Source organism: Heterodontus francisci, chromosome 11 (genome assembly GCF_036365525.1).
Source record: "Heterodontus francisci isolate sHetFra1 chromosome 11, sHetFra1.hap1, whole genome shotgun sequence".
In the NCBI taxonomy this organism is placed as follows: domain Eukaryota; kingdom Metazoa; phylum Chordata; class Chondrichthyes; order Heterodontiformes; family Heterodontidae; genus Heterodontus; species Heterodontus francisci.
The window spans coordinates 73,410,604-73,429,535 of NC_090381.1; positions in this window are offsets into that span (position 1 = coordinate 73,410,604).

The following is an 18,932-nucleotide window of genomic DNA, read 5'->3' on the forward strand; positions in this document are numbered from 1 at the left end:
ATGGCAGACTGATGCAAAAGGTGAAGTCACATGGGATCAGAGGTGCGCTGGGAAGATGGATACAGAACTGGCTCAGTCATAGAAGACAGACGGTATCAGTGGATGAGTGTTTTTCTGAATGGAGGGATGTGACTAGTGGTGTTCCGCAAGGATCAGTGATGGGACCTTTGCTGTTTGTAGTATATATAAATGATTGGGAGGAAAATGTAGCTGGTCTGATTAGTAAGTTTGCGGATGACACAAAGGTTGGTGGAGTTACGGATAATGATGAGGATTGTCAGAGGATACAGCAGGATACAGATCGGTTGGAGACTTGGGCGGAGAAATGGCAGATGGAGTTTAATCCAGACAAATGTGAGGTAATGCATTTTGGAAGGTCTAATGCAGGTGGGAGGTATACAGTAAATGGCAGAACCCTTCGGAGTATTGACAGGCAGAGAGATCTGGGCGTACAGGTCCACAGGTCACTGAAAGTGGCAACGCAGGTGGATAAGGTAGTCAAGAAGGCATACGGCATGCTTGCCTTCATCGGTTTGGGCATAGAGTATAAAAATTGGCAAATCATGTTGCAGCTGTACAGAACCTTAGTTAGGTCACACTTAGAATATTGCGTGCAATTCTGGTTGCCACACTACCAGAAGGACGTGGAGGCTTTGGAGAGGGTACAGAGGAGGTTTACCAGGATGCTGCCTGGTCTGGAGGGCATTAGCTATGAGGTGAGGTTGTAAAAACTCGGATTGTTTTCACTGGAACGACGGAGGTGGAGGGGCGACATGATAGAGGTTTACAAAGTCATGAGCGGCATGGACAGAGTGGATAGTCAGAAGCTTTTTCCCAGGGTGGAAGAGTCAGTTACTAGGGGACATAGGTTTAAGGTGCGAGGGGCAAAGTTTAGAGGGGATGTGCGAGGCAGGTTTTTTACACAGAGGGTGGTGAGTGCCTGGAACTTGCTGCCAGGGGAGGTGGTGGAAGCAGATACTATAGCGACATTTAAGAGACATCTTGACAAATATATGAATAGGAATGGAGTAGAGGGATATGGGCCCCGGAAGTGCAGAAGGTGTTAGTTTAGGCAGGCCTCAAAATCGGCGCAGGCTTGGAGGGCCGAATGGTCTGTTCCTGTGCTGCACTGTTCTTTGTTGTTCTTTGAGGATGTAATGAGCAGGGTGAATAAAGAGGAACTAGTAGATGTAGTGTATTTGGATTTCCAAAAGGCATTCGATAAGGTGCCACATAAAAGTTTACTACACAAAAGCTCATGATATTAGGACTAATATATTAGCATGGATTGAGGATTGGCTAACTAACAGGAAACAGAGATGGAATAAATGGGTCATTTTCAGGTTGGCAAACTATAAGTAGTGGGCTGCCACAGGGATCCATGCTGGGGCCTCCAATATTTATAAACTGTATTAATAACTTGGATGAAGGGACCCAGTGTATTGTAGCCCAATTTGCTGATGATACAAAGAAGGTGGGAAAACAAATTATGAGGTGGACACTAAGAGCTGAAATTTTCCATGGGCTTCAGGAACAAATGGGGGTCCTGAGCCCACACTTGACAGCAGTGGAACCAGCACAGGGATATTTCCGGAAGGGGCCTCCTAATAAGCCGCCTCTGAGCTCACCGTCCAATTAAGGACAGCAGGTGGGCTCCCGATGCTGCCAGCCAATCAGAGGGTGCTGATTACATTGTTGGTCCTGTATTGTTAGAGATGATATAGAGAGATACAGCACTGAAACAGGCCTTTCGGCCCACCGAGTCTGTGCCGACCAACAACCACTCAATGTTGATTTTTTTTTCGCCCAGACCTGTTAGAGACGACTGTTGGGGTAAAGACACTGCCCACAAAACTTCTAGAATAAAGTTGCTTCCTCGATATATTGCCAGACAATAGATGCACTTACTCAATAACATTTAAAAATATAAACCTGCTCTTTTTAGAGGTGGAAGGAACACCTGCTAGAAGGCAGCTAGCATCTTACTTACATATGTAGATTGGGGTCTTTTTTATTATTTATTCACAGAATGTGGGCATCGCTGGCTAGCCCTGCATTTATTGCCTATCCTAATTGCCCTTTAGAACGTGGTGTTGAGCCGCCTTCTTGAACCGCCGCACTCCATGTGATGAAGGTACACCCACAATGCTATTAGATAGGGAGCTCCAGGATTTTGACCCAGCAATGATGAATGAACAGCAATATATTTCCAAATTAGAGTGGTGTGTGACTTGGAGGAGAACTTAAAGGCAGTGGGGTTCGCATTTGCTTGCGACCCTTGTCCTTCTAGATCTTACGGGCTGCGGCGTTAGGAGGTGCTGTCGATGAAACCTGGGACGCTGCTGCAGTGAATCTTGTAAATGTGCAGCGATGGTGAAGGGAGTGAATGTTTAAGTTGGTGGATGGGGTGCCAGTCAAGCAGGCTGCTTTGTCATGGATGTTGTTGAGCTTCTTGTATGTTGTTGGAGCTGTACTCATCTGCACATGTGGAGAGTATTCCATCATACTCCTAACTTATGCCTTATAGATGGAGGAAAGGCTTTGAGAAGTCAAGAGTTGAGTCACTTACTGCAGAATACCCAATCTTTGACCTGCTCTTAGAATCACAGAATCACAGAACCATAGAATTATAGAATTATAGGATGGTTACAGCACAGAAGAAGGTCATTTGGTCCTTTGTGTCAGTGCCTGGCTTCCTGCAAGAGCAACTCAGCCAGTCCTAGCCCACTCCCCCTGCGTTTTCTCCTCAGCCTTTCAATTTTTTTTCTTTCCAGATAATTATCCAATTCCCTTTTGAAAACCACGATTGAAGCTGCCTCCAACACACTCTCAGGCAGTGCATTCCAGATCCTAACGACTCACTGCGTAAACAGTTTTCCTCATGTCGCCTTTGCCAATCACCTTAAAAAGGTGTCCTCTGGTTGCCAACCCTTCAACGAATGGGAATAGTTTCTCCCTATCTACTATGTCCAGACCCCTCATGATTTTGAACACCTCTATCAAATCGCCTCTAACCTTCTCTAAGGGGAACAGCCCCAGCTTCTCCAATTTATCCACGCAACTGAAGTCCCTCATCACTGGCATCATTCTTGTAAATCTTTTCTGCACCCTCTGTAATGCCTTCACATCCTTCCTAAGGTGTGAGACCCAGAATTGGAAACAATAATCCAGCTGAGACCAAACTAATGTTTCTTACTTTTGTACTCTATGGGCTGGATTTTATGCTGCTTTTGGAGGCGGGGGACAAACAAAATGGCCAGGGATGCTGTTCCCAATCTTATCCTGGCCCCCTGTCATTTTCTCTGAGGCAGGGAAGGCTGAGGACAGCCTTCCTGCCTCAGGCCAGTTGAAGCCCTGAAGGGCCGCTTCCTGCTTCCACTCCATTTTTGTGGAGGAGGAAGGGCCTGCCACCATGTGGAGACTCTGCCGGCGTCCTAATGGCCTCAGTGGGGTCAGCTCCTTAAGGGGCAATCTATGGCCCCCGAGAGGCCCCGCTGTGGCGATGGCCACCCTCCCACCAAGCTTCCCACTACCACCCTCTGGCCGGGGCCTGTCTGACTAGCTCCGGTGACCCTGACCCCACTCACCTGTCCTGGGGTCTCTCAACTCTTCTCTTCTGAATTTCTCCTGCAATACTGGCAGTGGCCACTGCTCTTGGTGGCGATGCTACTCCTGCAGAGCTGCTGGACCTCCGATTGGCCACCAGCTCCGGAGGCAGGTGCTCGTCCCTTACAGGGGAAATGATTGCATAGTGGTAATGTCACTGAACTTGTAATCAAGAGTTCTGAAGAAGGGTCACTGACCTGAACCGTTAACTCTGCTTCTCTCTCCACAGATGCTGCCAGACCTGCTGAGTATTTCCAGCCTTTCTTGTTTTTATTTCAGATTTCCAGCATCCGCAGTATTTTGCTTTTATTATAGTAATCAAGAGGTCCAGGCTAATGCCCTGATGATACAGGTTCAACTCGTACCACAGCAGCTGGTGGAATTTAAATTCAATTAATTAACAAAAAACAATTAATAAATAAAATTTGAAATTGAAAGCTTGTCTCAGTAATGGTGGCACGAAACTATCAATGATTGTTGTAAAAACACATCTGGTTCACTAATGTCCTTTAGGGAAGGAAATCTGCTGTTCTGATTTGATCAAACCTACATGTGACTCCAGATTCGCAGCAATGTGGTTGACTCTTAACTTCCCTCTAAATGGCCGAGCAAGCCAGTTATCAAGGGCAATTAGGGATGGGCAACAAATGCTGGCCTTGCCCATGATGCCCACATCTCATGAAAGAATTTTAAAAAAGGGATGGCACCCCCGATGGCAGGCAGTTAATTGGCTGCACTCTGTTAGTTTGCAACAGTGGTCCAACGGAGGGCCAAGGAAGATTCTTCTGACCTACTGCCGGGACCCCTGTCGCCAGAATAAAATCCAGCCCTATCCCTCTATTTATAAAGCAACAGTGTTTATGTGGCTGGTCTAAGTTAAGTTTCTGGTCAATCGTGGCCCTCAGTATGTTAATGGTGGGGACTTTGCCAATGGTAATGCCATTAAATGTCAAGGGGAAATGTTATATGCTCTTTGTTGGCGATGTTCATTGCCTGCCACTTGTGTGGTACAAATGCTCTATGTCACTTATCAGCCCAAGCCTGAATGTTGTTCAGGTCTTTCTGCATGCAGGCATAGAATGCGTCATTATCTGAGGAGTTGTGAATGGAACCGAACAATGTGTAATCATCAGTGAACATCCCCACTTCTCACCTTTATTTTATTCTTTCATGCAATGTGAGCATCGCTGGCTAAGCCAGCATTTGTTGCCCATCCTAAGTGCCCTTGAGAGGGTGGTGGTGAGCCGCCTTCTTGAACCACTGCAGTCCATCTGGTGTAAGTAAACCCACAGTGCTGTTAGGAAGTGAGTTCCAGGTTTTTGACCCAGCAACAGTGAAGGAACAAAGATACAGGCCTGAGTCAGAATGATGAGTGACTTGGAGAGGAACTTGCAGATGGTGGTGTTCCCATGAGCCCGCTGCCCTTGTTCTTCTAGGTGGTAGAGGTTGCGGGTTTGGAAGGTGCTGTTGAAGGAGCCTTAGCGAGTTGCTGCAGTACATCTTGTAGATGGTACACACTGCTGTCACTGTGCACTGATGGTGGAAGGAGTGAATGTTTAAGTTGGTGGATGGGGTGCCAATCAAGTGGGATGATGTCAAACCTCTTTGGTGTTGTTGAATCTGCACTCATCCAGGCAAATGGGGAGTACTCCATCACATTCCTGACTTGTGCCTTGTAGATGGTGGACAGGCTTTGTGGAGTCAGGAGGTGAGTTACTCACCTGAGAATTCCCAGCTTCTGACCTGCTCATGTAGCCACAGTATAGATAAACATGGCTAGTCCAATTCAGTTTCTGGTCAATGTTAACCCCCAGGATGTTGATAGTGGGGAATTCAGTGGTGGTAATGCTGTTGAATGTCAAGGGGAGATGGTTAGATTCTCCCTTGTTAGAAATGATCATTGTCTGGCACTTGTGTGGTGCAAATGTTACTTGCCACTTATCAGCCCAAGCCTGAATGTTGTCCAGGTCTTGCTGCATGTGGACATGGACTGCTTCAGTATCTGAGGAGTTGTTCCTCAGATGTTGCAATCAGCAGTGAACATCCCCACTTCTGACCTTATGATGGAGAGAAGGTCATTGATGAAGCAGCTGAAGATGGTTGGGCTTAGGGCACTACCCTAAGGAACTCCTGCAGTGATGTCTTGGGTCTGAGATGATTGATCTTCAACAATCACAACCATCTTCCTTTGTACTAGGTATGACTCCAACCAGTGGAGAGTTTTCCCCCTCATTCCCATTAACTTTAATTTGGCTCAGGCTCCTTGATGCCACATTCAGTCAAATACTGCCTTGATGTCAAGGGCAATCACTCTCACCTCAAATCTTAAATTCAGCTCTTTTGTCCATGTTTGGATCAAGGCTATAATGAGATCAGGAGCCGAGTGACCCTGGCGTAACCCAAACTGAGCATCGCTGAGCAGGTTATTGTTGTGTAAGTGCCGCTTGATAGCACTGTCGATGACACCTTCCATCACAATGCTGATGATCGCATGGAGGTTGATGGGACGGTAATTGGCTTAATTACGTTTGTCCTGCTTTTTGTGGACAGGGTATACCTGAGCAATTTTCCACATTGTTGGGTGGATGCCAGTGTTGTAGCGACATTGGAACAGCTTGGCTAGTGGTACAGTTAGAATGGATCATCCATTTGGCACTTCTGGCTGAAGATGGTTGCAAATGCTTCAGTCTTGTCTTTTGCACTGATGTGCTGGGCTCTCTCATCATTGAGAATGGGGATGTTTGTGGAGTCTCCTCCTCTTTATACTGGAGGGAGCAGTTGGGTCCAGGACACTACCCGGAGGAGCCCTGCAGCGATATCCTAGGGCTGGGATGATTGGTCTCCAACAACCACAACCACGAATTCCTTAGCAGCGGCAGTCTGAAATTTTAACCTGAGACCTGTGCAGGAAAGCTGTTGTGGTTTCTCCATTAGGTTAACCTGGTGACAAGAGGAGCCAGGGCCAGAAGAGGTCCAAAAATGTAAGTTAGTTTTATTTTAGTTTTCTTATAGCTCCACAAGGTTATAAACGACCTGGATGAGGGTGTAGAAGGGTGGGTTAGTAAATTTGCGGATGACACGAAGGTCGGTGGAGTTGTGGATAGTGTCGAAGGGTGTTGTAGGGTACAGAGGGACATAGATAGGCTGCAGAGCTGGGCTGAGAGATGGCAAATGGAGTTTAATGCGGAGAAGTGTGAGGTGATTCACTTTGGAAGGAGTAACAGCAATGCAGAGTACTGGGCTAATGGGAAGATTCTTGGTAGTGTAGATGAGCAGAGAGATCTTGGTATCCAGGTACATAAATCCCTGAAAGTTGCTACCCAGGTTAATAGGGCTGTTAAGAAGGCATATGGTGTGTTAGCCTTTATTAGTAGGGGGATCGAGTCTCGGAGCCACGAGGTCATGATGCAGCTGTACAAAACTCTGGTGAGGCCGCACCTTGAGTATTGCATGCAGTTCTGGTCACCGCATTATAGGAAGGATGTGGAAGCTTTGGAAAGGGTGCAGAGGAGATTTACTAGGATGTTGCCTGGTATGGAAGGAAGGTCTTACGAGGAAAGGCTGAGGGACTTGGGGTTGTTTTCGTTAGAGAGAAGGAGGAGGAGAGGTGACTTAATAGAGACATACAAGATAATCAGAGGGTTAGATAGGGTGGATAGTGAGAGTCTTTTTCCTCGGATGAGGATGGCAAACACGAGGGGACATGGCTTTAAGTTGAGGGGTGAAAGATATAGGACAGATGTCAGAGGTAGTTTCTTTACGCAGAGAGTAGTAGGGGCGTGGAACGCCCTGCCTGCAACAGCAGTAGACTCGCCAACTTTAAGGGCATTTAAGTGGTCATTGGATAGACATATGGATGTAAATGGAATAGTGTAGGTCAGATGATCGGCGCAACATCGAGGGCCGAAGGGCCTGTACTGCGCTGTAATATTCTAATTCTAATTCTAATTCTAATAATAATCGCATAATGGCCCACGACATGGCTGCTTCATACCTCCTTTGTTTCAGATGAAGACATTCAATTCTGGAATGTTTTTAGGATTGGTGTAGAATGGATTCCATTGACACCTTTTAACTTTGAAGATTTGTCTTTTGTCTTTGTCAGGCAGTTTGAATATGCAAAAGGCCAATCCGTTTTTTCCTTCGGTGGTTATTTTGGACCATTGTTCACTTTTTATAATAAAGGGTTTTTTTAAAAGGGAAAGTCTGTTTTTCATAACTCTTCATAGTTTATTCATGATTGTTGTATCATCACACTTCTGGTGTGCATGACAATAAGGATAGATATAGAATTCTACAGCAAAGTGCATCCCTTGTGCAGACTCGGAGGGTGGAGTTCCAGAGCAGTAAGTATAAAAAATTTACCTTGGGGATTCTCGGAGAAGACTCGGAGGGCGGAGTTCCAGAGAGGTAAGTTTAAAAAACTTACCTCGGGGATTCTCGGAGCAGACTCGGAGGGCGGAGTTCCAGAGCGGTAAGTATAAAAAACTTACCTCGGGGATTCTCGGAGCAGACTCGGAGGGCGGAGTTCCAGAGCGGTAAGTATAAAAAACTTACCTCGGGGATTCTCGGAGCAGACTCGGAGGGCGGTGTTCCAGAGCGGTAAGTATAAAAAAACTTACCTTGGGGATTCTCGGAGCAGATTCGGAGGGCGCAGTTCCTCGGGTGGGAAAAATAAATTGAAAAAGTGACGTCACAAGAAAGCTATGACCTGATTGGCTGGTAGGGAATTTGAACTGAATTTGAAAATAAAACATTGATAAAAATTGATTAAAACACTAATTAACTAATTAATAAGTATAGTAACTAAACCAGAGGGAGGAGATTATTGTACTTAGTTAACATTTAATATTTATAGTTGAAATCTAGCACGAGGGACCATATAGTTAATTATAATAATTTAATAAGGATTTAATAAGTATTTATTTATTTCATATTAATTAACTAATTAGTGCTAGAAATGTCAGTTAGAGGGGTGAAGTGCTTCATCTGTGAGATGTGGGAAGTCCATAACGCTTCCAGTGTTCCGGGCGACTACATCTGCAGGAAGTGTACCCAGTTGCAGCTCCTCACAGACTGCATGGATCAGTTGGAGCGGCAACTGGATGCACTTAGGAGCATGCAAGTGGCAGAGAGTGTCATAGACAGGAGTTTGAGAGACGTGGTTACACCCAAGGTGCAGGCAGACAGATGGGTGACCACTGGAAGGGGCAGGTAGTCAGTGCAGGAATCCCCTGTGGTTATCCCCCTCTAACAAGTATACCGTTTTGGATACTGTTGGGGGGAATGGCCTATCAGGGGAAAACAGCAGCAGCCAGAGCAGTGGCACCACAGCTGGCACTTTTGTTCAGCAGGGAGGGACAAAGCGCAGAAGAGCAATAGTTATAGGGGACTCTATAGTCAGGGGCACAGATAGGCGCTTCTGTGGACGTGAAAGAGACTCCAGGATGGTATGTTGCCTCCCTGGTGCCAGGGTCAAGGATGTCTCTGAACGGACAGAGGACATTCTGAAGGGGGAGGGTGAACAGCCAGAGGTTGTGGTACACATCGGTACCAACGACATAGGCAGGAAGAGTGATGAGGTCCTGCAGGGGGAGTTTAGGGAGTTAGGTAGAAAGTTAAAAAACAGGACCTCCAGGGTTGTAATCTCGGGATTACTCCCTGTGCCACGTGCCAGTGAGGCTAGAAATAGGAAGATAGTGCAGCTAAACACGTGGCTGAGCAGCTGGTGTAAAAGGGAGGGTTTCAGATATCTGGACCATTGGGATCTCTTCAGGGACAGATGGGACCTGTACAAGAAGGACGGGTTGCATCTAAACTGGAAGGGCACAAATATCCTGGCTGCAAGGTTTGCTAGCGTCACTCGGGAGGGTTTAAACTAGTGTGGCAGGGGGGTGGGAACCAGAGCAGTAGGACAGCAAGTGAAATAAATGAAGGGGAACTAGTAAATAAGGCCAGTAAGACTAAGAGGAAGAGCAGGCAGGGAGATGTTGCGGAGAACAGCGGGACTGGTGGTCTGAAGTGCATTTGTTTTAATGCAAGAAGTATAACAGGTAAGGCAGATGAACTTAGAGCTTGGATTAGTACTTGGAACTATGATGTTGTTGCTATTACAGAGACTTGGTTGAGGGAAGGACAGGATTGGCAGCTAAAGGTTCCAGGATTTAGAAGCTTCAGGCTGGATAGAGGGGGATGTAAAAGGGGTGGGGGAGTTGCATTACTGGTTAAGGAGAATATCACAGCTGTACTGCAGGAGGACACCTCGGAGGGGTCATGCAGCGAGGCAATATGGGTGGAGCTCAGGAATAGGAAGGGTGCAGTCACGATGTTGGGGGTTTACTACAGGCCTCCCAACAGCCAGCGGGAGGTAGAGGAGCAGATATGTAGACAGATTTTGGAAAGATGTAAAGGTAACAGGGTTGTAGTGGTGGGTGATTTTAACTTCCCCTATCTTGACTGGGACTCACTTAGTGCTAGGGACTTGGATGGGGCAGAATTTGTAAGGAGCATCCAGGAGGGCTTCTTGAAACAATACGTTGATAGGCCAACTAGGGATGGGGCCGTACTGGACCTGGTATTGGGGAATGAGCCCGGCCAGGTGGTCGAAGTTTCAGTAGGGGAGCATTTAGGGAACAGTGACCATAATTCCATAAGTTTTAAGGTACTTGTGGATAAGGATAAGAGTAGTCCTCGGGTGAAGGTGCTAAATTGGGGGAAGGCTAATTATAACAATATTAGGCAGGTACTGAAGAATTTAGATTGGGGGAGGCTGTTTGAGGGTAAATCAACATCTGACATGTGGGAGTCTTTCAAATGTCAGTTGATTAGCATCCAGGACCAGCATGTTCCTGTGAGGAAGATGGATATGTTTGGCAAGTTTCAGGAACCTTGGATAACGCGGGATATTGTGAGCCTTGTCAAAAATAAAAAGGAAGCATTCGTAAGGGCTGGAAGGCTAGGAACAGACGAATCCCTTGAGGAATATAAAGACAGTAGGAAGGAACAAAAGCAAGGAGTCAGGAGGTCTAAAAGGGGTTATGAGAAGTCATTGACAAACAGGATTAAGGAAAATCCCAAGGCATTTTATACATATATAAAGAGCAAGAGGGTAACCAGGGAAAGGGTTGGCCCACTCAAGGACACAGAAGGGAATCTATGTGTGGAGCCAGAGGAAATGGACAAGGTACTAAATGAGTACTTTGCATCAGTATTCACCAAGGAGAAGGACTTGGTGGATGATGAGCATAGGGAAGGGAGTATAGATAGTCTCAGTCATCTCATTATCAAAAAGGAGGAGGTGTTGGGTGTCTTGCAAAGCATTAATGTAGATAAGTCCCCAGGGCCTGATGGGATCTACCCCAGAATACTGAGGGAGGCAAGGAAGAAATTGCTGGGACAAAAACAAGAAATGCTGGATTCACTCAGCAGGTCTGGCAGCATCTGTGGAAAGAGAAGCAGAGTTAACGTTTTGGGTCAGTGACCCTTCTTCGGAACTGACAAATATTAGAAAAGTTACAGATTATAATCAAGTGAGGTGGGGGTTGGGCAAGAGTTAACAAAGGAGAAGGTGCAGATTGGACCAGGCCACATAGCTGACCAAAAGGTCACGGAGCAAAGGCAAACAATATGTTAATGGTGTGTTGAAAGACAAAGCATTAGTACAGAATAGGTGTGAATATACTGAATATTGAACATCAGCAAGTGCAAACCTGAAGAAAAACAACCTGAAAAAAACAGTGGGTAAGCAAACTGAACAAACTAAGATGAAATGAAATAAATGCAAAAAAAGATTGTAAAAAATGTAAAAAGGAATGCAAAAAAAAGGGAAGAAAAAATAACTAAAAATGACTAAAAATGAAAGTAAAGTGGGGGGCTGTCATGCTCTGAAATTATTGAACTCAATGTTCAGTCCGGCAGGCTGTAGTGTGCCTGGGGCCTTGACAGAAATCTTTGCATCCTCATTGGCTACAGGTGAGGTCCCAGAGGACTGGAGAATAGCCAATGTTGTTCCTTTGTTTAAGAAGGGTAGCAAGGATAATCCAGGAAATTATAGGCCGGTGAGCCTTACGTCAGTGGGAGGGAAATTATTAGAGAGGACTATTCGGGACAGGATTTACTCCCATTTGGAAACAAATGGACTTATTCGCGAGAGGCAGCATGGTTTTGTGAAGGGGAGGTCGTGTCTCACTAACTTGATTGAGTTTTTTGAGGAAGTGACAAAGATGATTGATGAAGGAAGGGCAGTGGATGTTATCTATATGGACTTTAGTAAAGCCTTTGACAAGGTTCCTCATGGCAGACTGATACAAAAGGTGAAGTCACATGAGATCAGAGGGGAGCTGGCAAGATGGATACAGAACTGGCTCGGTTATAGAAGACAGAGGGTAGTAATGGAAGGGTGCTTTTCTGAATGGAGGGATGTGACTAGTGGTGTTCCGCAGGGATCAGTGCTGGGACCTTTGCTCTTTGTAGTATATATAAATGATTTGGAGGAAAATGTAGCTGGTCTGATTAGTAAGTTTGCGGACGACACAAAGGTTGGTGGAGTTGCGGACAGTGATGAGGATTGTCAGAGGATACAGCAAAATATAGATCTTTTGGAGACTTGGGCGGAGAAATGGCAGATGGAGTTTAATTCGGACAAATGTGAGGTAATGCATTTTGGAAGGGGTAATGCATTTTGGAAGGTCTAATGCAGGTGGGAGGTATGCAGTAAATGGCAGAACCCTTAGGAGTATTGACAGGCAGAGAGATCTGGGCGTACAGGTCCACAGGTCACTGAAAGTGGCAACGCAGGTGGATAAGGTAGTCAAGAAGGCATACGGCATGCTTGCCTTCATCGGTCGGGGCATAGAGTATAAAAATAGGCAAGTCATGCTGCAGCTGTACAGAACTTTAGTTAGGCCACACTTAGAATATTGCATGCAATTCTGGTCGCCACACTACCAGAAGGACGTGGAGGCTTTGGAGAGGGTACAGAGGAGGTTTACCAGGATGTTGCCTAGTCTGGAGGGCATTAGCTATGAGGAGAGGTTGGAAAAACTCGGATTGTTTTCACTGGAACGACGGAGGTGGAGGGGCGACATGATAGAGGTTTACAAAGTCATGAGCGGCATGGACAGAGTGGATAGTCAGTAGCTTTTTCCCAGGGTGGAAGAGTCAGTTACTAAGGGACATAGGCTTAAGGTGAGAGGGGCAAAGATTAGAGGGGATGTGCGAGGCAAGTTCTTTACACAGAGGGTGGTGAGTGCCTGGAACTTGTTGACGGGGGAGGCGGTGGAAGCAGGTACCATCGAGACGTTTAAGAGGCATCTTGACAAATACATGAATAGGATGGGAATAGAGGGATATGGACCCGGAAGTGCAGAAGGTTTTAGTTTAGGCAGGCTTCAAGATCGGCGCAGGCTTGGAGGGCCGAATGGCCTGTTCCTGTGCTGTACTGTTCTTTGTTCTTTGTTCTTCTGGCTTGCTGGATTTTTCCCAGCCCCTTAGCTGGAAAAGTTGTTTGGTGATGCTTCTTTCTGAGTGTCTCTCTCTCTGTCTCTGGGGATGCCTTTTAAGGTAAAAGTTTGTTACATCTCATCTCTGCTGGGAGACGGGGATTTCCCTCCTTGGTGACCCACAATGGCCCAGGACATGGCTACTTCACATCTTCTTTGTTTCAGAAGAACACATTCAATTTGGGAATATTTCAGGATGGGTGTAGGATTGGTGCAATTGACACTTCTTAGCTTTAAATGTATTTCTTTGTCCTTGTCAGACAGTTTGAATATAAAAAGGCCAGGTCTTTCATCTTCATTGGCCATTTTGGTACATATTGTTCACCTTTTAAAAGAAAGGTCAATTTTTTAAAAAGACAAAGTCAATTTTTATAACTCTTCAGTTTTCATCCGTAATTTTTCATCTTTACACTTCTTGTATGCGTGACAAGATGCATTCACAAAAAGTTGAGCTTGGTTTCCTATTTTTCACAATTTAAGCTTACCCCCCAGCCTGTCCTGGGCTGTTGAAATTCCCCTGTACATTTCCCAAAGATGTTAATGGATTAACTGATCTTGAGCAGTTTACATTCAACATTACCAATATTGAAGGAGTGTATCAATCTCTGGTACTTTAATGCTGTCTGTTTACCTTTTGCTGTAGAAAACCTTAAATTTATTATCACTATTGCCACAAGATTAATCTTTCAATTCATAACAGGCCTAGGGCAATTATTTGAAATATTTTGCTGCACCTACTTTGCTTAAAATAAAAAAGTTTTTACTTTGCATCAGCTTTGTAGTGGGTTCAATTTTTTCACATGACAAGCAATAGTCACTATAGCTTACTCGACAGTGAGTAGTAGGCTGCAAAATTCAGCTCCGTGGCACTACTGGAGCCAGCACTATGGAAGACAGGGGCTCTCAAAATGGCAGGCTTCACTTCCAGTGCTGACCATGCAGTACCCCATGCTGGGAAGGGCACTAGCACAGGTGTGCCATGTGTGTGCCAGAAGCATTTGCAGTGGGCAAATCATAATGTCAAACAACTTCTCAGGTCAGTTTGATGCATTCTCAGCAAACTTGCACCATGCAGGTCCAGTAATGCCTTGTGCTAACTACTCACAGGTGAACATGAACTTCAGAAACTGACCTCGCTGGTCACCTGCTCCTATTCCCTTCTGAGGGTATTCCTTCAGGGCGTCCTTGTGGTCCCCTACGGAAACATGGTTGCCCTCCTCGTGTTCACCTCCTGGACTAAGGCCTTCAGCGCAGTATCCGAGAATCTGTTAGCCCTCTCTCTTGGCAGTTGCTCTGTTTGGTCATCTTCTCCTTCCAGCCACTTGCACACTGGCAGTCAGCAGTAGCTTTCTTATAATTGGTGCAGTTCCCCTTTAGAAGGGGCAGGCTGCCTTTAAGAGGTGCAGACCAGCTGGAACATATGTTAGCCACACATGCTGCTTGGCCCCTCAGCCAGTGTCCATCTAGCCAACATGCTCATATAAACACTACAATCATGCAAATGAGGACGCAGCATGGTTAGTCTTCTATCTGCTTCAATGGGACCAGTCGCAGGCTTACTGCAAATAACAATCCCGTGCTCAAAAACAGGAACAAACAAATTTTTAGTCATAGACTTACTTAGATTACTATTGCATCTCAATATCGAACAGTTATTGTCTGTCTTACAGCAAATAGAAGTTGAAACTCAGTAGAGAGCTGAAGGGTAGAATTTTCGCAATTATATTGTAATTATGTTTAGAGATACAGCACTGAAACAGGCCCTTCGGCCCACCGAGTCCGTGCCGACCATCAACCACCCATTTATACTAATCCTACACTAATTCCATATTCCTACCACATCCCCACCTGTCCCTATATTGCCCTACCACCTACCTATACTAGGGGCAATTGCTAATGGCCAATTTACCTATCAACCTGCAAGTCTTTGGCATGTGGGAGGAAACCGGAGCACCCGGAGAAAACCCACGCAGACACAGGGAGAACTTGCAAACTCCACACAGACTGTACCCAGAATTGAACCCGGGTCGCTGGAGCTGTGAGGCTGCGGTGCTAACCACTGCGCAACATAAAGATATATTACAATGTATCTCTGAGTAACTAATGCAGACATCCGAAGAAGAACAGGTTCCAATGTAATAAATAATGAGTGTTCCTTGCATTAATGTGGGTGATAAAAGAAAACATAAAGGTAATCACAAGCTTAAGGTATGTGACAGAATTCATGTACAAAATATTTCAACTCGTGTTAGCATTTCTACAGGTTGAACTTTGACCTTATTATTTCTTGAGACTTTGTTTTGTTCAAACCTTTGCTCAATTTACCCTACTACATGCTGCATCCTGTTAAAATGATGAAGTCATCATTGTTTTCAAAGGCTTAAATACATTAAAAATATTGATAGTATCTTCCTTAATGTTTTTAGGAAAATAGGGGTAGATTTTTAACTTGCCGCTCGGCTGTAACACCAACAATGCAGGTTGGCTGCCTGTTGCAGGAACCTCACAATTTTTATTTCCATTGATATCAATGGATATGAAAATTGGGCAGTTACTATAGTGGGCGGCTTATCTGCAGTACCAGTTTTACGTCTGAGTGGCCAGTTGAAAATCTACTCCAAGTATCACCGTCCTTCACCAGAGATAGTTTTGCACACATATGTGTTGCTGCGTTTGTGTCAAAGTGCTGCTGCCAATTGAGATCCTTCTCCAGTGCACTGCTCATCAAAGCAGCTAGCAAAGGCATGAGGTGTCGCATGCTACCATTTTGTTCTGCACACAGTTGATCTGAGCTCCTTCCCTGCCTGCAGAGGCCTGCAGTGCACCTTTTGCATGACTGGCCTGTGTCCACTTTTGCTGACATTGAGAAGCGCCTTCAGGCTGAAAGTTCAAGTGGCTTTTGGATAATTATGCATATTCAGTATGGCTGCCATGCTCAGAAATCTGCCCCCAAAATAGAAACAGAATGAATTTCAGACTGCATCATTGATTTAGTTGATCAAATTTGTATAAAGTAAATGTAACTCTCTTTCCCAAATTATTTCCAGTAAATTATTTGGCACTTCTATCTCAACAAAACACACAATGTGATAATTTTTTAAACATATTACTAATTTCAGTAATAATCCAATTCTTCTGGACATTTATAGAGCAGAAACCCTACCTGTACAAGCTCCAGCTGGTGAACCTATCCTAAATTCTGAGGTGGACCATTGATGCAAGACTGTTTGAGCAGTACCTGCTCCAGCCTGAGCTTGTATGACAGCGTGGTCCTCCAACGCCTATTGCAGCATAACAATTTTTTTCCCTGTCTTTTCATTTGCCAATGAATTTGGAATTGATCATTATGATCTAGTAGAGGTTTGGGGTCTTTCAGAATCTCTCAAAGGAACTCAGACCAGCTCTCAGCATGAGTCCTCCACATCCCCATGAATTTTGGGACCTAGGTGCTTTGCGTGGTGGAGCAGAAGAGGAACAGTCAGCAGAAGTCCAAATATCACCACTTGCATTGAGCAGCAAACATAAGTAGGATGAAATTTATACACAATGACAAAAAGGCTTGAGCAGGTGCAGGACAGAGACCCATTTTGCTTCCTAGCTGTCCGGAGTTGTCTTAGGATTCAGATCTTGGTGAACCACTTTTCCAATGGTAAACAAAAATACAAAATATATTGAGCAGTCACTTACCTACATAAGATGTTATGGATTGATTCAGCCAAGCATTCATATCTGGCTTGATCTCAATTGGTGAACACCTAAAGGAAACTTTTAGGGAGGGTTTCAAAGAACTCAGTTGCTTTTGATTTATTCAGGAAGAGATAAGGAGGCATGGTGATGGTATGTATGCTTGTCTACTGCTGGTGACTGCAGCTCACCATTGATCTGTTGTCTTCCAAGACTTACTGATATTGCTATTCATTCAGTTCTGTGGTCATGCCTCTGACATGACAACAGTGTGCAATATGTAACAGAATGTACTAATTTTGCAGATCTCTGGCCATATTGCAAAGACTCTTGGCTACTCCATGCATTGGAAGCATTGTTTTCATCTGCCCAGTACATATTTAATTAGTTTGCCTATGCATTTCATTGTATCTCTGCTCAGTTCGAATGCAGTGGTTGTGCACAGGTGTCATCAGCCATGGTTATCCAACAAAGGCTTTTCTCCAAGATCCAGACATTCAACCTTTTGATAAAATGAGCATACAAAAGGAAAATATCCCCCGGATTGTAATTTAAATGTAAGAATTCACATATATTTGACCAAGTTTGGACATAATGGAGAAAAATATTGTCGACAGTTGATACACTTGTGTAAAATCATGTAATTGGTAAAATGTTGTGAGCATTTTATTATATATTTTATATTTTAGCTTGGTGGCTGGAAATAGGTCAGTATTGGGTCTGAATTCAAAGCTACATAATAGATTTATACTAAAAATTGGAAAAGTAAAAATCTGCACCAGTTAATTACTGCATAATTATAACTCCTACTCACAGTTTAAAAAAAATCAGCTTCTCTAACATTGTTAGGCAAAAGCAGGGTCAAGATTGTTCATTTGAAAAGATAGAATGTTTTATCTATGCTATAAATGACTATGATTGACAAAGCTGGGATCCTGGTTTGTAATTTACTTTGAATGTTCTCTGCAAACTATATAATTTTCTAAAATTCTTGTAACACTTCACCCTGCAGGGCCAAGCTACCCCTGGCTGTTGATAAAGACCGGTTGTGCTGTTACACAATCCTTTCCAAAGTCATTTGGTGCCTGTTTACTGTAACCTTTCTGGCAGTTAATGATGTTAAGTAGGATTTCTTCTGCTATAAATACTTTTATTCCACATTCAGTAGTCAGACCTATTTTAACCACTGATGACTCAGCAGGAGTTCAGTTTGGCCGAATATAAAAGAGCTTTAATTCAAACAAAGCAGCTGCTTTTTAGTGGGATTTAGATAAGCTCTTTAGTATTCATTGCTTTCATGTACGATTTCTACTTCCACTTTTAACCTTGCCACTATCTTCCGTAGATACAGATTACAAATAACTTTTTTTTCCAGACCTATTGAACTTTTAAAGTAGGTGTGCTCAGTTATATGATGAATGTTGGCTGCACTCCTAGACCAGTAAAGGTAAGTGTACCTTTAAATATGAATTAGTGACCTTGCAATGTGAAGCAGAAGTGAACAAGTCATTTGAGAAAGAAGAATGATAACAAATGTAGATTGTGCAACTCAGGCATCTCTGAAATCTAGAAGTATACTTCAGTCCTTAAATAAATGTTTGATAAAAAGGTGCAGCAATTCCTTGGTTGTGTTAACCAACCCTAACTAAACAGACAAACAAATAGAAAGCCCTAACTTTCAAACCTAGCTTAGAGCACCTCCTGCTGCTACTTAGAAGGTGCTGTTGGCCTTTTAATGTAATGTCACTGCCAAAGTACATTTCAAAGACAAAGACAGCCAGATTTGCTGCTTTCATTCAATTCACGCCAGTTACAAACAAATTTTATCACACACTGGGTTGATTTTGCCAACTTTGAGCAGCGATGAGGCAGCCAGCAATGGAGTGCGGCTGGCATCTGCCCAGTAGTCCCAAAAGTAAATTACAAGGGGATGAAGACAGAGTTGGCTAAAGAGGACTGTGAAAATAAGTTAAAAGGTTAGACAGTAGAGAAGCAGTGGCAGACATTTCAGGAGATATTTCATAACTCTCAACAAAGAAATATTCTATTGAGGAAGAAAGACTGTATGAGAAGGATGTACCATCTGTGGCTAACTAAGGAAGTTAAGAATGGTTTCAAATTGAAAGAAAAGACATACAATGC